This window comes from Salmo salar, chromosome 15, assembly GCF_965601325.2.
Source record: "Salmo salar chromosome 15, fSalSal1, whole genome shotgun sequence".
NCBI lineage: Eukaryota > Metazoa > Chordata > Actinopteri > Salmoniformes > Salmonidae > Salmo > Salmo salar.
The window spans coordinates 87,174,365-87,197,484 of NC_138305.1; the positions used below are offsets into that span (position 1 = coordinate 87,174,365).

The 23,120-nt window shown below is 44.3% G+C and overlaps 1 protein-coding gene across 2 annotated transcripts in view; it reads right to left on the bottom strand.

Moving 5' to 3' along the window:
- Window positions 1–23,120, bottom strand: part of LOC106572368 (plexin-A1) — a 269,721-nt gene that overhangs the window by 211,586 nt on the left and 35,015 nt on the right. The gene's annotated exons all lie outside the window — the stretch shown is intronic.

Genomic DNA, 23,120 nt, shown 5'->3' on the forward strand with positions numbered 1-23,120 from the left:
AGAGAGATTGGGAGAGAGAGAGAGATTGGGAGAGAGGGAGAGAGAGATTGGGAGAGAGGGAGAGAGAGATTGGGAGGGAGAGAGAGATTGGGAGAGAGGGAGAGAGAGATTGGGAGGGAGGGAGAGAGAGATTGGGAGGGAGGGAGAGAGAGATTGGGAGAGAGGGAGAGAGAGATTGGGAGGGAGAGAGAGAGAGGGGAGAGAGAGATTGGGCGGGAGGGAGAATGAAGGAGGGAGGGAGGGAGGGAGGGAGGGAGAGATTGGGAGGGAGGGAGGTAGAGAGAGGAGGAGAGAGAGATTGGAAGGGAGGGGGGACAGAAGAAAGTGTGAGTGACGGATAGGCCAAATTTAAATATCATCATCAAAATAGCAGCATACACACACTGTCACTGTAAAAGAAAAGTGGTTAATTGATGTATGTGTGATAGACCTGTGTGTAGCGGGCACCAGGTGGTATCTTTCACATGCACTGACACATGTAACCAGAAGATAATCACTAGCACCCGTATTAGCGTAGCGACCTCCAGCTCTCTAACACATCACATCCTCTTACACAACACTAATTAACTGGTGCCAGGATCCCCTCATTCATTAGAAGACATATAGCTTCCATAGGAGACAATCAATCACACACAATACACACTCTGCCTGCCGCTAAGCTCTCTGGGAAGGAAGAAGATGTGCGTGATCTGAGCCATGATGTGACCAGACTGGAGGATGGAAAGAAGGAATGCCGCCGGGTGAATTCTTTAGTCGTCCTTTGTCTGAAGACACAAAGCCACAAACATGTACACTACCAGTCAAAAGTGGTCAAAACACCTACTCATTCAAGGGTTTTTCTTTATTTTGACTATGTCACATCCTGACCATAGTAAGATGTTATTTTCTATGGTAGAGTAGTGACAGGGGGTGTTTTGTGTTTTTCTATGTTTAGTATTTCTATGTTTAAGTTCTAGGTTTCTATTTCTATGTTTTTTTGGGGGGGGGGATGATCTCCAATTGGAGGCAGCTGGTCCTCGTTGTCTCTAATTGGAGATCATACTTAAGTAGGTTTTTTTTTCACCTGTGTTTGTGGGCAGTTGTTTTTTGTTTAGTCTCTGTACCTGACAGAACTGTGCGCTGTCATTTTTTCTCTTTGTTATTTCGCTTCAGTATTTTGAGTTATAATAAATTATCATCATGAGCACTCAACACGCTGCGCTTTGGTCCCCTCTCTACGATAGTCGTTACAGACTATTTTCTACATTGTAGAAAATTCCACACGTATGGAATCACAAAGTAACCAAAAAAGCATTAAACAAATCAAAATATATTTTATATTTCAGATTTTTCAAATAGCCACCCATTGCCTTGATGACAGCTTTGCACACTCTTGGCATTCTCTCAACAAGCTTCATGAGGTTGTCACCTGGAATGCATTTCAATTAACAGGTGTGTGGAATTTCTTTCCTTCTTAATGCGTTTCAGCAAATCAGTTGTGTTGTGACAAGGTAGGGGTGGTATACAGAAGATAGACCTATTTGGTAAAATACCAAGTCCATATTATGACAAGAACAGCTCCAATAAGAAAAGAGAAACGACAGTCCATCATTACTTTAAGACATGACGGTCAGTCAATACAGAACATTTCAAGAACTTTGAAAGTTTCTTCAAGTGCAGTCGCAAAAACCATCAAGCGCTATGATGAAACTGGCTCTCATGAGGACCGCCACAGAAATGGAAGACCCAGTGTTACCTCTACTGCAGAGTATAAGTTCATTAGAGTTACCAGCCTCAGAAATTGCAGCCCAAATAAATGCTTCACAGAGTTCAAGAAACAGACACATCTCAACATCAACTGTTCAGAGGAGACTGTGTGAATCAGGCCTTCATGGTCGAATTGCTGCAAAGAAACCACTACTAAAAGACACCAATAAGAAGAAGAGACTTGCTTGGGCCAAGAAACACGAGCAATGGACATTAGATCCTTTGGTCTGCAGACCAAATTGTAGATTTTTGGTTCCAAACGCCGTGGCTATGTGAGATGCGGTGTGGGTGAACGGATGATCTCCGCATGTGTATTTCCCACCGTAAAGCATGGAGGAGGAGGTGTTATGGTGTGGGGGTGCTTTGCTGGTGACACTGTCTGTGATTTATTTTGAATTCAAGGCACACATAACCAGCATGGCTACCACAACATTCTGCAGCGACATGCCGCCCAATCTGGTTTGGGCTTAGTGGAACTATCATTTGTTTTTCAACAGGACAATGACCCAACACACCTCCAGGCTGTGTAAGGGCTATTTTACCAAGGAGAGTGATGGAGTGCTGCATCAGATGACCGGGCCTCCACAATACCCCGACCTCAACCAAATTGAGATGGTTTGGGATGAGTCGGACCGCAGAGTGAAGGAAAAGCAGCCAACAAGTGCTCAGCATATGTGGGAACTCCTTCAAGACTGTTGGAAAAGCATTCCAGGTGAAGCTGGTTGAGAGAATGCCAAGAGTGTGCAAAGCTGTCATCAAGGCAAAGGGTGGCTATTTGAAAGATCTCAAATATAAAATATATTTTGATTTGTTTAACACTTTTTCTGGTTACTACGTGATTCCATATGTGTTATTTCATGGTTTTGATGTCTTCACTAATATTCCACAATGTAGAAAATAGTCAAAATAAAGAACCTTTGAATGAGTAGGTGTTCTAAAACTTTTGACCGGTAGTGTACATTGATGAACAGAATTAATCTTAGTGGCACTCCACTCTCCTTTTCACATCATTTAGCACCTGCTTTACTTAACTAAAGGCAATAGGTCTCAATAGGTGGTCCAGGTATGTCATGACATAGCACAAGACGGGGGATGGGGCTTTCCTCTGTAGTTATCTGTTGCTCCTCTATTGTTACTCAAGCAAGGGGGCAGGCCGATGACATCACAGATTCCCATCAGACCAACTCCTAGATAACCAACTCCTAGATAACCTACTCCTAGATAACCTACTCCTTGAAGTATGCAGTTGTGTCTAAAAAAAACACTATTTTGCTCAAAGCATATATTTTTACCCTTTAGTGTGTGTACTTAATTGTAATTCAACTTTTTCAACATTAAAAGTTAAAAAATAGCTGGAAGAAGTCTTTAAATGTAGGGACAATGCACAAATACAAGTGGTTTACTTGTACTATTAGCTCAGTACACTTGGTTTTCAGGGAAAAAACTGGACCACGTTAAGGACATGATCATTGAGTCCTGATTTAGCCCATTCTACTCTCTGAGTATCAAACTCTCCACCACCCCGTCCCCACCCCCCCTCCCGAACCAGAAGACCCCTTCCCATTCTGGATACCAGACGGGCCTCATTAGAAGAGACAAGAGTGTTGGCGACCCCCGCGTCCCCCTGCCCTGCCCGCTGACGCCCCTCATGTTTCACCCAGTGAGAGGTGCTAGCTCTGCCAAGGGCCAGCCAGGCCAGGCATAACTGTGTACAGCAGAGTTCCTCTGAAAGGACAATGCGGGAGACCATGTCCTTTTCCAAACCCCCACCATGGAGTTGGGTCTGGAAATAGAGCGGGGGGGGGGGGGGGGGGTTAGAAGAGTAAACACAGGACATCTGGGGCCAGATCATTATAGGCTGCCTGCAGACTGTGTTGGAATTAAATGGTTCTGGATATGGTGCAGTGCTCAGTAGGTCTAAGGCTCCTGCCGCCTGAGAATACTGTAATCAGCATCCAGCAGGTACACATACTTTACCACTAACAGATGTCTGCTGCAACATTTCTACTGTAAATCTCTAAGTCATATAACCATGGAAATTCAGATTATTAATCCGTGGCTATGTCCATCTCAGCAATGTTAGCTAGATAACTTTTCCTAACAGTCATGGATCTGATGGAGGAATGTCCTGGCAGGCCAAGTCTAGGTCCAGCCTGGGCTGAGGAGAGAGAGAGGCAGCCGGGGAGAGAAATAGGAATCTGGCTGGGCTACTATGTGAGTTCCCATGGGGGCCTACGACCTCCCCTTGCTCCCTCCCTCCCTTGCCCCCTGCGTTGGGACAGAGACAAATTCGGCAGAGCGACTGGACGGGCCTCCTATCGCAATCAGCAGAAACAGCGTGGCAGCAAACCAGAGCCAGAGGTTCAGACTGGCAATGAGGCATGGCTATCTGTGCTCCTCTTGCTCTGCCTCCCTGGCTCTACTCTCACTCTGCTTCCCTCTACTGTTTGTTTGTTTATCTTTTTGTCCTTCCCTCGCTCAAATTACACTGAATGGGAAAGGAAGGAAAGGAAATATTGAGAGTCTGGTTGGTGATAGAGACTGCGATAGGGAGAGGGAGTGGGTTTGTCAGGACAGAGAGTTGGTAGAATGACTTTTACATGGAAAACCATCCCACTCTCCTAGAGAGTTGGTAGAATGACTTTTACATGGAAAACCATCCCACTCTCCTAGAGAGTTGGTAGAATGACTTTAAATGGAAAACCATCCCACTCTCCTAGAGAGTTGGTAGAATGACTTTAAATGGAAAACCATCCCACTCTCCTAGAGAGTTGGTAGAATGACTTTAAATGGAAAACCATCCCACTCTCCTAGAGAGTTGGTAAAATGACTTTAAATGGAAAACCATCCCACTCTCCTAGAGAGTTGGTAAAATGACTTTAAATGGAAAACCATCCCACTCTCCTAGAGAGTTGGTAGAATGACTTTAAATGGAAAACCATCCCACTCTCCTAGAGAGTTGGTAGAATGACTTTTAAATGGAAAACCATCCCACTCTCCTAGAGAGTTGGTAGAATGACTTTAAATGGAAAACCATCCCACTCTCCTAGAGAGTTGGTAGAATGACTTTAAATGGAAAACCATCCCACTCTCCTAGAGAGTTGGTAAAATGACTTTAAATGGAAAACCATCCCACTCTCCTAGAGAGTTGGTAAAATGACTTTAAATGGAAAACCATCCCACTCTCCTAGAGAGTTGGTAAAATGACTTTAAATGGAAAACCATCCCACTCTCCTAGAGAGTTGGTAGAATGACTTTAAATGGAAAACCATCCCACTCTCCTAGAGAGTTGGTAAAATGACTTTAAATGGAAAACCATCCCACTCTCCTAGAGAGTTGGTAAAATGACTTTAAATGGAAAACCATCCCACTCTCCTAGAGAGTTGGTAAAATGACTTTAAATGGAAAACCATCCCACTCTCCTAGAGAGTTGGTAGAATGACTTTTAAATGGAAAACCATCCCACTCTCCTAGAGAGTTGGTAGAATGACTTTAAATGGAAAACCATCCCACTCTCCTAGAGAGTTGGTAGAATGACTTTAAATGGAAAACCATCCCACTCTCCTAGAGAGTTGGTAGAATGACTTTCAATGGAAAACCATCCCACTCTCCTAGAGAGTTGGTAGAATGACTTTAAATGGAAAACCATCCCACTCTCCTAGAGAGTTGGTAGAATGACTTTTAAATGGAAAACCATCCCACTCTCCTAGAGAGTTGGTAAAATGACTTTAAATGGAAAACCATCCCACTCTCCTAGAGAGTTGGTAGAATGACTTTAAATGGAAAACCATCCCACTCTCCTAGAGAGTTGGTAGAATGACTTTCAATGGAAAACCATCCCACTCTCCTAGAGAGTTGGTAGAATGACTTTAAATGGAAAACCATCCCACTCTCCTAGAGAGTTGGTAGAATGACTTTAAATGGAAAACCATCCCACTCTCCTAGAGAGTTGGTAAAAGGCATGTTCTTAATAATGCAGTGCCAAGACAATGGATTTGAACTTCAAGTCAAGGAAAAAAAGCCTTGAGGAAAGACAGTGAATAAAAGACAATCCAAGACATGAACATACAATAAAGTTGTTATTGCAGAAATGATGGAGGTGCTTAATAAATAAAGGACTGCTGTTGTATATTACAGGATACTGGTTCTAGCCAGTGAGAGTGGGTTGATCATTTCCTGGTCTGTTCAGACAGCCTCGTCCCTTGAAGCACAGACTACCCAGAACGTGTACACAGTCTTATCTCTACACCATCTGATTGATCCTAAAGAGCAGACCACCTCCTTCATATCTGCCTATCTATCTCCCACTCCGCTGGAGCTCTATGGGTCAATCAATAGAGACAGCACAACTTGACAAAAGAGAATGTAATGGGTTAATTTGTCCCTGCTTTAGTGTAAGCTCCACAGAGACCAGGCTTTGACAAACAATGTACCTCCATCCCATGTGAGCTCTACAGAGCTGGGAGAATGCTGCCTGCCCCTGAGACCAGACTGATGCAACAGCTTCCAAGACTTACTGTAGGGGAGTGGGTATAAATAGAAAGATAAATGTTTTGCAGTTTGTTTGTGTGTGCATGTGTGTGTGTGTGTGTGTGTGTGTGTGTGCGCATGTGTGTGCAGTAGAAAGACAAAAAAAAGAGATGAAATGTTACTGCCAAAGCTGGATGGACAAACTACTTAGAGAGAAGAGCCAAGAAAAGATACTAGTCTTGCTGAACCAGAATACACAGACACTGGAAACAGCCCATTTCTGGCCGACCGCCAAGTTCATTTTGATTTGTGGTATTGGATACAGCGGTGCGATGCTGCTTGCCCTTTGTTTCCTGTGGCCAGCCAATGGTGGCTTTCTAATTGGCTCTTAACGGCACTTGGTCAAATGTAAGTGAGGAGGGACTGTGATGCTGGTGAGCCCTGCCATTTCCTGCTAGGAGAGAGAGGGAGAGAGAGAGAGAGGCAGAGACACATTGGCATTATAAACTGAGCCACAAATCACCCAGGGCTCATCTACAGCAAACACACATAGACCCACTAACATTAGTCTGTCTGTCTGTCTGTCTGTCTGTCTGTCTGTCTGTCTGTCTGTCTGTCTGTCTGTCTGTCTGTCTGTCTGTCTGTCTGTCTGTCTGTCTGTCTGTCTGTCTGTCTGTCTGTCTGTCTGTCTGTCTGTCTGTCTGTCTGTCTGTCTGTCTGTCACCACGGGCCTGGTAGTTTACCAGCAGACAGTGTCTGCTACAGCCATGTTGGGGGATTTGGGGGCGATGATATAGGTGTGGGTTAATACAGCTGAATACAGCACAGTGCGAGCCCTTTCCCAACAATACAGAGTTAAAAAGTAAGAGAAATTAGCAACAACAAAAAAATGTAAACGGAAATAGTAACACAATACAATAACGAGACAATATACAAGGAGTAGAGGTACCGAGCCAATGTGCAGGGGTAAGAGTTAGTTTAGGTAATTGAGGTAATATGTACATGTAGGTAGGGGTAAAAGTGACTAGGATAGATAATAAACAGAGGAGTGGCAGCGTATGTGAAGAGTTTGTGTGCATGTGTGTGTGCGTAGTCAGGGGCGAAAATCTGATATCAACTTTGGGGGGGGACAATTACATGAAATTTTCTCAAGAGCAATTCCTGAGGGGGACACCAAAAGTAGTGCTGTAACACATAGCCTACATTGTAATATGGTAAATGTATATTGAGGAACCAAAGAAATAAGGTGTTTGCTGTACTCCTAACTACCGGTACCCAAAACTACACAACTACTCACAACAGCAATACCACTGCCTTTAACAAATCTTAGTTCAGTCACCAGTTTAAGTTGAGAGTGGGGGTATCCATGGCATTTTCCAATTATGTTCCTATTTTACAAGTCAAAAAAATTGAGAACCTTTCATAATGTTGCCAAACAAAGACTCAACAAACTTACCTGAGACTCCGTCTCTGCCAGTCTGTCCCTGCATATCTGTCCCCAACTCTGCTGTCTGTGTGCCATCTGTTGCCTGCTCTGCCTAATAACATCATTGTGAAACATTTCCATTAGAATTTCATTTCTTTCTTATGAACATTTTATCAACTAGTCTTTGAGATATTAGGCTACTAGGGTTCTTACTTTGCGTTTTGGTGTACTGAAAAATACTCTGATGTCCGTCTTTTATTTTTCTGCCATTTTTCTACCTGGCTGGCTGGCTACACACACACACACAGTGTGTAGGTTATTTACAGTAGGAGATGGGCTTCTATCATCTTATCTTTTATCATTCTATTTGGGCTTCGATCTAAAAGGTAACTAGCAAATGTGAAACGGATTAAAATGACAAGAGTTGACAGCTGTATGAGTTCACCATTTACACAACATATGCTGCAACCTTTTGTAATTTTAATTTGTAATTTGTAATTTGTTTCATATTGGCTGGCTTCCAACAATAGCTGAATTTGCAAAGCAAGCGAGCACCAATTCCGTTTCAGTGGTGTTTGCTATAATCTTTGCTACCCGGGTTAAATAAAATAAATAAATAAAAGTTCCCTTGCGACAATTTAGCTTTTGCAACGAGACCATTAAATATATTTAAGACAATGGTAGAAGAAGAGTGTAGTTCTGTTCAGTTTGGACTTCAGTTTATCGCTAACCTTATCACAGGGACTTTGAAGCACTAACTTACATCATCTGCATGCTGATCTCGGAATAAATTGACGATAGCAAAGATTCCATCTTTGACGAGGCCACATAAATGGAATAGGTACTAGCTAGCTTAATAGTTAATATTTGCGAGCTAGCTCTGCATATTCAGCTAGTGTGTGTGCGCGATTGACTGGATTAACTTTACGTCAGTTACGTTCATTGAGTGCCTTTCAGACAGGAGACACGACCCCTCTGTTACCTTGCCAGTGGATCAAACCATTGTGAGGAAAAGGGTGGGGGGGTCGCAATCTTTTGAAACTTAAAATCGCGCTATTAAGTCTCTATAATCAGCACAATTGCTTTCATTGCGTATTATTAATGTTATTTAAATTACATAGTTATGTTTCAGTGATATATTGGGGGGGACAAATCATATTTTTCCCAGGATGGGGGGGTCGTGTCCCCCCCGTCCCCCCCGGAATTTCCGCCCCTGTGCGTAGTGGGTAAAGTCCAGTGAGTTTGCGTAGAGCTGGTGCAAGAGATTCTGGGCTAATAAAAAGGGGGTCAATGAAAATAGTCTGGGTAGCCATTTGATTAACTGTTCAGCAGTCTTATGGCGTGAGGGTAGAAGCTGTTAAGGAGCCTTTTGGTCCCATACTTGGTGCTCCGGTACCGCTTGCCGTGCGGAAGCAGAGTAAACAGTCTATGACTTGTGTGGCTGGGGTCTTTGACCATTTTTAGGGACTACACCGCCTGGTATAGAGGTCCTGGATGGCAGGAAACTCGGCACCAGTGATGTACTAGCCCGTACATGCCAAGAGTGTGCAAAGCTGTCATCAAGACAAAGGTGTCTACTTTGAATATATATATTTTTTTTTTATCCCAGCCCCTGTCCCCGCAGGAGGCCTTTTGGTAGGCCATCATTGTAAATAAGAATTTGCTCTTAACTGACTTGCCTGGTTAAATAAAAAAGAAACAAAAAAATATTGATTTGTTTAACACTTTTTTTGGTTACTACATGATTCCATATGTGTTATTTCATAGTAGAAAATAATAAAAATAAAGAAAAACCCTTGACTGAGTAGGTGTGTCCAAAGTTTTGACTGGTACTGTAGTTGTTCCTTTTGTCCAGGTGGGAAAAGGCGGTGTGGAGTGCAATAGAGATTGCCTCATCTGTGGATCTGTTGGGGCGGTACCGAGTGGGTCTGGGATGATGGTGTTGATGAAAGACATGACCAGCCTTTCAAAGTATTTTCAAAGCATTTCATGAAAAACTGTTCTGACATTCATGGAAAGATATTTCCAACACAGAGACTCCAGACATGCAGACCAGAAGAAGACTGGCTAAGATGGCGCTGATGAATTGCGCCTACAAAACATTGCAGGTTTCTACTTTTTCTAAGGCTGGGCACGCTCCCACCCTCATCAACGGGGCTGGCATGGAGACGGTCAAAAACGGCAACTTCCTCAGCGTACACATCTCCGAGGAGCTGAAATGGTCAAATCACTTGGACTCTTTAACCTCGTGAAGCTGAAGAAAATTTGGCCTGTCCTCGAGGGCCCTCACAGTGTTCTCCAGGAGCACCATCGAGAGCATACCGTCGGGCAGCATCACAGCCTGGTACGGCAACTCCACTGCCGCTGACCACAAGGCAATACAGAGGGTGGTACGCTCAGCCTAATGCACCATTGGGTGCTCACTGCCTGCCCTAGAGGACACCAACAACACCAGGTGTCACAGGAAGGCCAAGAAGATCATCAGGGACCACAGCCACCTGAGTCACAGCCTGTTTTCCCCACTTCCATCACTCAGATGCAGGCAGTACAGGAGCATCATGGCTAAAACTAATATACTGGCCAATAGCTTCTACCCTCAGACCATCAGCCTGCTGAATAGCCCCCCCGCCCCACATCTTTGGAAAAACACCCTCCCCCCTCAACAGCCCCCACCCCAATGGACAACTATCAAGCTGAATACCAACCACTGCACCTACCCCCTCCCCTTTTTACAGGTGTAAATATGTATATATTTCAGATCTACACTGTTGGAGCTCGCAGCTTAGACTTGCCTACCTCTCTTCCATTTTGTATTCCTATAAAGTCTCTCCCTAAACAACATCTAACAGGCCCACACCAGTAAACGCTTTTTTTCTGAACACATCTCATATCCCTCTCTTCCCACATACTGTAGGAGTGCCTTTGATACCTGTATCCTCTCATTAGATGGGATCTATTTATACAGACCATGCCATATCATTATCTGATACCGCCGGCAGACTAGACAGAGAAACAGCAGTGTACATGCAGCTGCCAGCAGAGTGTGTGTGTGTGTAAGTATGTGTGTCCGCGTGCAGTTTGTGTGTGTTTATGTGTGTACTCTGTTCTGCTAGCTAGTATATTAGCGGGCAGTGTGTCAAGGCCATAGTGCGGCGCGGCAGTGAGGCAGGGCCAGGCTGTGAGACAGATGTTGGGATCCCCTCTCTCCTGACCCCACACAACACAGCTACATTCCCCAGCCCTGCACAGCCCTCCTCTCCCCAGTACAGAGGCCTATTATGAGGCTGCACATGACCCGCGCACGACCTGACACACACTGGGCTACACACAGACATCTGGCACTGACCATAGACATATAGAAGTCTATACACACACACACACACACACGCACGCACACACGCGCACACACACACACACACCACACACACACACACACACACACACACACACACACACACACACACACACACACACACATCTGGCACTGACCATAGACATATAGAAGTCTATACACACACACACACGCGCGCACACACACACACACACACACACACACACACACACACACACACACACACACACACACACACACACACACACACACACACACACACACACACACACACACACACACACACACACACACACACTGACCATAGACATATAGAAGTCTATACACACGCACACACACACACACACACACACACACACCCACACACACACACACACACACACACACACACACACACACACACACACACACACACACACACACACACAACCTGACACACACTGGGCTACACACAGACATCTGGCACTGACCATAGACATATAGAAGTCTACACACACACACACACACACACACACACAAACTGACACACACGCATAATAATCTGTAGATAAACAGACAACACACAAATCCTTAAAATGGAATACAGTAATTCCTTTAATGTTCTCAAACCTTATTTTCTCTTTAATGTGTTTGTGTAATTGTATTCATATCATCTCACAGTAACTTACTGAACCTGTATGTACGTACAGGGTTAGGCTGTTCTGTTTAACATGAAAACATCTGTCGTTTAGTGCCCTTCAGATGACGATAACTCAATAGTATCCCTGCACTATTATAAATCCTAGGAGTATTCTGCATGCCAAGACAGTCTTTCCATTGAACCAGAGTGCTCTCTTTTTCTCCTCCAATTGGATTGGAAGCAGCTGTGCTCTCTCGCTCTCCTAATGTGTCGAGTAGGAAACACAATTTAGGTACATTTTTGAACATTACTGACCTAGATCTGGGGTTCTACTTTCCCCTCTAAAGCATGAAACCCACCGAGAATCTCACTGCAGATAGACTGCCGATAGGTGCTTATCAAAGTGGGAGGCCGTTCCTTCTCTTGCTAGAACAAAAATGGTACCTGCTGCGCGCCGAACCAGTAGCGACCAACCTACCGATTCTACTTGTATACTCGCAATGCTTGTCAGTGGCCAACAACTTGACTTTCAGCCAATCAGAGAGCACGAACCCCCACGTGAGGGAGCCAACAAAGAAAAAGGAAAAAAGAGGGCATTGTCTCTGTACATCCATGGATGAGCCAGTCACACTTCATATGAAATGTAGGCTATGGGATGGTAGCTACAGTGAGGGAAAAAAGTATTTGATCCCCTGCTGATTTTGTACGTTTGCCCACTGACAAAGAAATTATCAGTCTATAATTTTAATGGTAGGTTTATTTGAACAGTGAGAGACAGAATAACAACAAATGTTATAAATTGATTTGCATTTTAATGAGGGAAATAAGTATTTGACCCTATCTCAATCAGAAAGATTTCTGGCTCCCAGGTGTCTTTTATACAGGTAACGAGCTGAGATTAGGAGCACACTCTTAAAGGGAGTGCTCCTAATCTCAGTTTGTTAACTGTATAAAAGACACCTGTCCACAGAAGCAATCAATCAATCAGATTCCAAACACTCCACCATGGCCAAGACCAAAGAACTCTCCAAGGATGTCAGGGACAAGATTGTAGACCTACACAAGGATGGAATGGGCTACAAGACCATCACCAAGCAGCTTGGTGAGAAGGTGACAACAGTTGGTGCGATTATTCGCAAATGGAAGAAACACAAACGAACTGTCAATCTCCCTCGGCCTGGGGCTCCATGCAAGTTCTCACCTCGTGGAGTTGCAATGATCATGAGAACGGTGAGGAATCAGCCCAGAACTACACGGGAGGATCTTGTCAATGATCTCAAGGCAGCTGGGACCATAGTCACCAAGAAAACAATTGGTAACACACTACGCCGTGAAGGACTGAAATCCTGCAGCACCCGCAAGGTCCCCCTGCTCAAGAAAGCACATATACATGCCCGTCTGAAGTTTGCCAATGAACATCTGAATGATTCAGAGGACAACTGGGTGAAAGTGTTGTGGTCAGATGAGACCAAAATGGAGCTCTTTGGCATCAACTCAACTCGCCATGTTTGGAGGAGGAGGAATGCTGCCTATGACCCCAAGAACACCATCCCCACCATCAAACATGGAGGTGGAAACATTATGCTTTGGGGGTGTTTTTCTGCTAAGGGGACAGGACAACTTCACCGCATCAAAGGGACGATGGACGGGGCCATGTATCGTCAAATCTTGGGTGAGAACCTCCTTCCCTCAGCCAGGGCATTGAAAATGGGTTGTGGATGGGTATTCCAGCATGACAATGAAAATACATGGCCAAGGCAACAAAGGAGTGGCTCAAGAAGAAGCACATTAAGGTCCTGGAGTGGCCTAGCCAGTCTCCAGACCTTAATCCCATAGAAAATCTGTGGAGGGAGCTGAAGGTTCGACTTGCCAAACGTCAGCCTCGAAACCTTAATGACTTGGAGAAGATCTGCAAAGAGGAGTGGGACAAAATCCCTCCTGAGATGTGTGCAAACCTGGTGGCCAACTACAAGAAACGTCTGACCTCTGTGATTGCCAGGGTTTTGCCACCAAGTACTAAGTCATGTTTTGCAGAGGGGTCAAATACTCCCTCATTAAAATGCAAATCAATTTATAACATTTTTGACATGCGTTTTTCTGGATTTTTTGTTGTTGTTATTCTGTCTCTCACTGTTCAAATAAACCTACCATTAACATTATAGACTGATCATTTCTTTTTCAGTGGGCAAACGTACAAAATCAGCAGGGGATCAAATACTTTTTTCCCTCACTGTTGCTAAGTGCACAGATGCTTTGCACACAACACTAAATACTTCCTCCAAGCTAGCTAACCAATGTAGCTAGTACTGACAATATAATGTAATCACAATGGATTAGCTAGTTTCCATAAAACAGCTGCCTGTGTTAACTGGCGAGTTAGTGCAGTGTCCTTAGCTAGCTAGCTATATTGTGCTAGCTAGCGAATATGCTAACGCTAGCTAGCTAAACATTTGGCTGGTACTGACTGTATGGGATTATGGACAGTGAATTACATTGTTTATTCATCATTTTTCTAGGTAGTTATCTAGCTGTGGCCATTTGGCTAGTATCAACAAGGGCATTCTACAAAATAGCAACATTAGTGCAGATAGCTTGGAATCTAGACCACAAGCAATACGCACGGATTTGCATTGCCAAACAACGCTACTGCCACCTTCTGGTTTGGAGTATTTTTAACAAAGCTGAGTTGCTGACGACTTCCAAGGTCTTTGCTGTGTGAACACAAAATAGATTGACTGCCGAAATTCTGTTCAGAGGTGCTAAGTACTGTCGGCAGGCAAACGTTTCACAATCCTACTGATGTGTCTGAGCTTTAGCCCTGAAGTCTGAATGTACATAAAAGTGTGTGTATGATTGTGCGTGTGTGTGTGTGTGTCTACATGTATGTACGTTTACATGTGTGTATGTTGTTTTGACAGGGCTCAGGGGTATTGATGGTGTTTTGCTGCGTCCCAGGGTATTAGTGGAAGCCAACATGTGACTGTTCCCTACAGATTCTGCTCCTAACGCACCTCTCCCTAGCAACAGGCTCTATCAACCAAACATGAAAGGTCACGATGCCTGAAGCTTGGTTGCCACCTTGGGTAGATGTTTTTTTGCACCTGGATGTCTAGAGAGAGCATGGTGAAGTGCATAGCAGAATGCCCTGTGGCAATGTTTTCTGGGTTATAATAATAACACTAAACTACCTAGTGACAGACAAGAACAAATAGGCCCATAATAATGAAAAACAACAAAGGAATTAGTGGAGACCACTCAACACTGAGGATGTGTCATAGGGCTGTGGAGACTACTGTGTCAGAGTCTGTTGGGCTACCATCAAACAAACATCATGTTTTCATGTAATACAGCACAGATAGTTGACGCTTTTAACCATGTTGGCCAAGCAAATGCTTTGGATTACAATCGGTATAATCTGAAATAAAACGCCCAGCCAACTCTAATCTAATTACTAAAGCCCTCCCTGGACTGAGTTGCATGGTGGCAGAGGAGGTCAAACACACACACACACACACACACACACACACACACACACACACACACACACACACACACACACACCACAGCCCTTGTAATCTCTGTTGATGTTTTCAAACTGCTGTGGCATAATGAGTTCTCAAAAAATGTAAATTTGTGGCTCCCTCTCTCTCTCTTTACGCTCAGGAGAGGGAGTTCATTAAACTCCATTCATCACGCCAGCAAAAAGCCCTCCACATCCCATAGTGCCCCACAACCCCAATGCCATGACAACAGAGGAACTGGGAGAGGGGAGTGAGATGGCAGGGCTCATCAGGGATGCACCTTTTCACTCTGGGTGAAGGACTGGGGTGAAGCCTCTCTAGAAGACAAGAGCTGGGAGCTACTGCTACTCACTCTGTATGTTCTGTACGACAGCAGCTCAGGCTGAAGCGTCAGAGCTGAGTAACATGCTAACAGAGCAGTACAGTTAGCTGCTACTGCTGCTCCCTACAACATAGTGTAGCACAGGCTGCGGTTGTGTCCCAAATTCCAACCTATTCCCTATTTATTAAACTACTTTTCACCAGGGTTCATAGGGATCTGGTCAAAAGTAATGCACTATGTAGGGAATAGGGTGCCATTTGGGACGTAATCTGAAGCCTCATGCTAACAGAGACAGAGAGGATGTGGTGAGTCAGTTCCCTCTAAACCCCAAATAACAAACTGTGTATTATACTGGAGAGAATAATGACTGTGAGGCTGCCATGGCAGAGACTGGGGAAGGCTTGGCCAAATAAAATAATGGTCATAAACAAATACTGTTTGCATAACCATCTTGGAACAGACTGTTGCATTTCACATAACATCAGCCATGGAACAACAATTTGTTTCCATAAGCAAAGCAATATACTCCAGTGGAAACTCTGGCCTTGTTAAGGTCCTCTGCTTTCAGATGTGCACACCCCCCTTCCCTCTGTTTTTAAAAAGTCTTTTTTTTTTTAAATGTAACCTTTATTTCACTAGGCAAGTCAGTTAAGAAGAAATTCTTATTTACAATGATGGCTACCGGGGAACAGTGGGTTAACTGCCTTGTTCAGATGCAGATATTTACCTCGTCAGCTTGGGGATTTGATCCAGCAACCTTTCGGTTACTGGCCGAACACTCTAACCTCTAGGCTACCTGGCACCCTTGTCTCTGAGATTTATAATCCGTAATCTTCATTAATAACTGACTGGGGCTGTTGCAGTGATGGTAATACCGCCACACCGGCAGTCATGGCTCATGACCGCAGTAAAATGCCATGTGTATGCATGCACCTTCCCATTTACAACAGAGATCTGTATATAATGACGAGATGCATGTGTCCGCAGTAACAATGGGAGTCGTTGTCCCAAAGGCGGGAAGGCAGGCAACAAGCTTAGGCCCAAAATAAGCCCATAGAAAAGCATTGGCCTAATTTGGACAGATTTTAGCGAGACTGAAACCTCTCACTTCGCCTCTTCCTCTATGGTTTTTACACACACACACACACACACACACACACACACACACACACACACACACACACACACACACACACACACACACACACACACACACACACACACACACACACACACACACACACACACACACACACACACACACACACACACACACACACACACACACACACACACCACACACACACACACACACACACACCAAGCCGCTCCCCCTGCCTCTCATGTCAACAAAGTTGAGCGATCTGGTCCCGTGTGGCTCAGATGGTAGAGCATGGTGTTTGCAACGCCAGGGTTGTGGGTTTGATTCCCACGGGGGACCAGTACGGAGAAGAAAAAAAATGTACGAAATTAAATGTATGCATTCACTACTGTAAGTCGCTCTGGATAAGAGTGTCTGCTAAATGATTAAGATGTAGATCTTCCTTTCTGACAAGTGGTTTCAACTCACAATTTGAGGTTTGGTCCAACATAATCGGTCATACGGACACCAAAACACATTGAGACATTATTTTACTGTAATAGAGGACAAGTAAACTTCTCTAATGATACCCTTATTATGTCTCAACTACTCAAATGGTGAGCATGGCAGACACTACTAAAACGAGAGTATCAATGAACATTGACTCTGGAAAAGGAATGCTCAGTTTGTCGCTCGCGGCATTGTGGTACCACATACCGCTAGCAGCATTTTAGCCAAAGACTGTTTGTTATACTAGCTGTCCAGTCTGTTTTTATAAATGTGCAATAAGTATAAATCAAATCAAACTTTATTTGTCACATGCGCCGAGTACAACAAGTGTAGACCTAGCCGTAAAATGCTTATTCACCAACCGCGCAGTTCAAGAAGAGTTAAGAAAATATTTACCAAATAAACTAAAGTAAAAAAGAATAAAAGTAACACAATAAAATAACAATAACGAGGCTATATACAGGGGGTACCGGTAACGAGTCAGTGTGCGGGAGTACAGGTTAGTTGAGGTAATTTGTAAATGTAGGTAGAGGTGAAGTGACTATGCATAGATAATAAACAGCGAGGAGCAGCAGTGTACAAAACAAATGGGGGGGGGGGGGGGGGGGGGGGGGTCAATGTAAATAGTCCGGTGGCCATTTGATTAATTGTTCAGCAGTCTTATGGCTTGGGAGTAAATAACACAACTTGTTCTCATTCTAAGAAATACAGTAGGCCACTTGATTTCAACATCTGAAAAAAGTGGACAGGCTAACATGCCTATGGTCATTATAAGTGAATGAGCATTATGCATTTTCATAGACAGACTTGAAAGCCAGATCAGTGATTTATTGTAAAAAAAAAAAAGCAGGTTAAACTATTTTGATAAAATAATGAAATTATTAGTGAGTCTTCTGGTTGTTGAAGGCTTATATTTAGCCTAGGTATAACTTCACAAGCCCTGAATTCATTAGATTATTTTTATATTTAGCCTAGGTATAATTTCACAAGCCCTGAATTCATTAGATTCTGTTTATATTTAGCCTAGGTATAACTTCACAAGCCCTGAATTCATTAGATTCTTTCTGACTGTTTGAAATGCAGTGTATTTGACCTTCAATAGTACAACAACGCATATTTAGAGTAAACATTAAAAATCTAAATATAGAGTTCCTTCAAAAAGTATTCAGACACCTTGACTTTTCCACATTTTGTTACGTTACAGCCTTATTCTAACATTGATTAAATAGTTTTTTCGCCTCATCAATCTACACAAAATACCCCATAATGACAAAGCAAAAACACGCTGAAAACCCCCCCCCAGAAATATCACATTTACATAAGTATTCAGACCCTTTATCCAGTACTTTGTTGAAGCACCTTTGGCAGCGATTACAGCACTGAGTCTTCTTGGGTATGACGCTACAAGATTGGCACACCTGAATTTGGGGATTTTTTCCCATTCATCTCTGCAGATCCTCTCAAGCTCTGTCAGGTTGGATGGGGAGTCTTGTTGCACAGCTATTTTCAGGTCTCTCCAGAGATGTTTGACCGAGTTCAAGTCTGGGCTCTGGCTGGGCCACTCAAGGACATTCAGAGACTTGTCACGAAGCCACTACTGTGTTGTCTTGGCTGTGTGCTTAGGGTCGTTGTCCTGTTGGAAGGTAAACCTTCGCCCCAGTCTGAGGTCCTGAGCGCTCTGGATCTTTCAGAGTTTTCATCAAGGATCTCTCTGTACTTTGCTCCGTTCATCTTTGCCTCAATCCTGACCAGTCTCCCAGTCCCTGCCGCTGAAAAACATCCCCACAGTATGATGCTGCCACCACCATGCTTCACCGTAGGGATGGTGGCAGTTTTCCTCCAGACGTGACGTTTGGCATTCAGGCCAGAATCTTGTTTCTCATGTAGCTGGCTACTTACTTTCTATGATTAAACATTATAAATATGATGGCCATGCATTGTTTTTGCAAAAAAAGACCTTGCTTTTTCATTGTAAGCTCATTTACTTGTGTGGCTGCCAGCCAAATAGCTTTGCACTTCTGTTGTCATCTGATGAAATGAAGCTGTTTTCTGCTGAATGTGTTGCACTAATGTATTTTCTTTGAAGGAAAACTAGTCGCACGTCCCTGATCACTCTATTGAAGCAAAAAAACACTTGACTTTCAATATAAAACGTGACCCCTGTCAATACACATCTGGACTCACCTGCTCCTGTTTTCTCCTGTTGTGCTACTTACAAACACACGTGACTGGCTCAAGTGTGCTGGGATACTACGGTAAGCTTCATAATGTAAAATAATGTGACGGGTGAAATGAAGAATGCAATCTGCTTTATTGCACTGCAGGTATTTATTTAAAAAGTAGATACAAATATTCTCATTTTGTGAAAAACGTATTGATGGTATTGAAAAATCATTGTGTGGCTATTTCCAAATACCCCGGTGTGCGGTATATACTGTATACCGCCCAAGCCTAGATGACACAGCCTTCAAGTCTCCACATTCTCCCTTCACCCAAAATATGTTCTGAATTTCAGATAGAGCAAACATTTGAGGCTGCCGCAAGCTCTTCAGCATGCTCCATCCACTCCAGACAAACCAACATTACATAAACGACAGCCTTTTAAATCCAAAGCATCGCCACTGGTTTCGTTTTGTGGGAAGGAGGAAGAATGGGGAGAGAGGCTGAGATTGTGATGCTAGTGGACTGTATATTCCCAGCCGTGTCCCAGGGAATAGTCCTCTCAGGCCTATTGCCTGGCGTCTCCACTCTCTGCTGCAGCTGAATATGAAGTAGACTAATGCTTTCTGGATCCATCTCATCGCACAGCGCCACAGGAAACAACAAATACAGCTGTACTCACCATCACGGCTGGTAAATAGCTCCATAGCTCGAAGTGATAACAGCCCCCTACTCACCCACACTCTCTACACACACACACCACACACACACAAACACACATCAATAAATAATTACACTCACAATTAGATCTGGAGCACAAAAAGCCTGGGCTCGTTAGGAGATTTGCAACCTACACACACTTTGCAGACGGTGAAAGGTTGAGAGGGGGAGGTCATTTTTCCTACGACCCAGTTAACTATCTGAGTTATTGATTTGATATTGCATCTCGTTGTGGGATAGATTGCACACGGTCTCTTCTCAATGCACACACATCTAGCACTGCCAGCAGCTTCATTTGAATAACAGGGTAAGAGAATCTTTACTGGGATGAGTGATGCTAGCGCTCTCATCTCTCCCAGTTAGTACAGCAGCCGTGTGTCTGTATAATCAGCAGAGGAGCAATGTGTCTTAGAATACAGCTTCATCTTCTCCTGATGGCCTGGTCCATCCATGTGTCTGTATAATCGGATGGCCTGGTCCATCCATGTGTCTGTATAATCGGATGGCCTGGTCCATCCATGTGTCTGTATAATCGGATGGCCTGGTCCATCCATGTGTCTGTATAATCGGATGGCCTGGTCCATCCATGTGTCTGTATAATCGGATGGCCTGGTCCATCCATGTGTCTGTATAATCGGATGGCCTGGTCCATCCATGTGTCTGTATAATCAGATGGCCTGGTCCATCCATGTGTCTGTATAATCGGATGGCCTGGTCCATCCATGTGTCTGTATAATCGGATGGCCTGGTCCATCCATGTGTCTGTATAATCGGATGGCCTGGTCCATCCATGTGTCTGTATAATCGGATGGCCTGGTCCATCCATGTGTCTGTATAATCGGATGGCCTGGTCCATCCATGTGTCTGTATAATCGGATGGCCTGGTCCATCCATGTGTCTGTATAATCGGATGGCCTGGAAGGGAGGGAGACGACTTCCCAAGACACCCTCATGGTTGACCTGTCCTTGGATGCCATGGTACTGCTGCCTAACCCTGGCAATGGGCTGGGGTTTATGGTTGACTGGCATTCCAAAGACAGGAGGGCTTGAGCTGAAAACATATAACCAGTGAGCATAGGGCCTTGAAACGTTCTAACAGTATCCATTCATGTGGGATGTATGTACTAGAGAAATACCAGCCGTAATGAGGTTTAGAGGGAGACAATAGAGCTGAAAACAATAGGGCAGCTTTGGCACAGAGGAAAGTCTTTGAACCATAAGACAGTGTCACCCCCAAAGACAATAACATGTCATCCGCCCTGCAACCCCCCACCAAAGTCATCAACGTTGATACATATTAATAAACACAATTATGCACTCAGTGTGAGGATCTAAGGCTGGGTTTTTTTCTCATCCCCTCGCTGTTGGTTATTGGAGGCCATTTTTCTTCAAATGTTCTCCCTGGCCCAGACAATAAACACAGTCTTATTTATACACACAGAGCAGGGGAATGCTGCTATGCATCGCAATGCTTCTCCTTCACAGCCCAAGACGTGCCTCTGCTCTACACACCTCCAAAGAACACAGGCTTTACTGGTGGTGGCCATTTTGTTCTGCTGTTGCTATTTTGCTCTTTTCTGTATTTTGAGGACATGCTGAAAGGCTCATTAGGAATGCTAAACCTGTTGTTTTTATGGGCACATTACATGGCTTTGGAAATGAGCCCGCAGCTGGCACGGAAGGTGACCCGTAACTTTCAAACTTCCAGCATTGCATTAAACTACAACGGACTGGCCAATCACTGGAAAGGAGGAGGAGGAGTGAGCTATTCAAATCATCAGCAGGCCACTTGGGGCCATTTTGGAATTGATACGGCCATAATGCCTGTATGGAGCTGCCATTAGTAGTGACATTATTAAGGCTCTCATAACAGCACATGACAAGCAGGCAGCAACCTAACACTCAAGTCTTCTGTCTGAAACAGTGAGTGTTTGAACTGCCGCTTCTCTCTCAGCTGACTCCATTATGACTCTGTGTTCCAACTGGAAGTGACAAAACCTGTCAGAATCCATGACAGATAGTTAACATGGTGGTCAAGAACTTCATTATGGGTGTAAATGTCTTTGTGTAAAATAATCTCGGAGCTCTGATCATCAATACAGTAATAGAGTCCAAGGTCGTGCTAACGAACTGGAGCGGCTGTCTGGCTCTATGAAACATGAGGCCTCTGTAAAATCAGCGTTATATCCCCATGACATGCCCTTGATCGATCACAAGCACCAGAGCAGATGGTAATAAAGGACAATCATGTAGTTTATCTAATTTACATATCATGCATAGTCTCATATAGTGACTCAGTCATGGTGAGCAGAAGAGAGACATCATGTGTGCTGCATGCCTAGCCTTATTCTGGTCTGTCTGTCTGTCCCTGTCTCTCTCTTCTCATCTCTCTCTCTCCATCTGTCCCTGTCTCTCTCTCTCTATCTGTCCCCGTCTCTCTCTCCATCTGTCCCTGTCTCTCTCTCCATCTGTCCCTGTCTCTCTCTCCATCTGTCCCTGTCTCTCTCTCCATCTGTCCCTGTCTCTCTCTCCATCTGTCCCTGTCTCTCTCTCCATCTGTCCCTGTCTCTCTCTCTCCATCTGTCCCTGTCTCTCTCTCCATCTGTCCCTGTCTCTCTCCATCTGTCCCTGTCTCTCTCCATCTGTCCCTGTCTCTCTCTCCATCTGTCCCAGTCTCTCTCTCTTTATCTGTCCCTGTCTCTCTCTCCATCTGTCCCTGTCTCTCTCTCTATCTGTCCCTGTCTCTCTCTCCATCTGTCCCAGTCTCTCTCTCTTTATCTGTCCCTGTCTCTCTCTCCATCTGTCCCTGTCTCTCTCTCTATCTGTCCCTGTCTCTCTCTCCATCTGTCCCTGTCTCTCTCTCCATCTGTCCCTGTCTCTCTCTCCATCTGTCCCTGTCTCTCTCTCCATCTGTCCCTGTCTCTCTCTCCATCTGTCCCTGTCTCTATTTCTGTTGCATCTGTTCCAAATAGATATTTCATCCCGGTGTCGGCACAACCTGTGTGTGCTTTAAGTCATTGTGGTTTCGGAGAGAAAGTGACATTAATTGTTTGTATGTTGGAGTGAGGCAGAGGAGTTTCTGATTGGCGGGGATTGTTATCAAGCACAATTAAATAACAGAAGGTGAGGACATGGCTGAGACTCAAATGTTTGGCATGTCCAACATGCCCTACCGGCACTACATTTGACCACT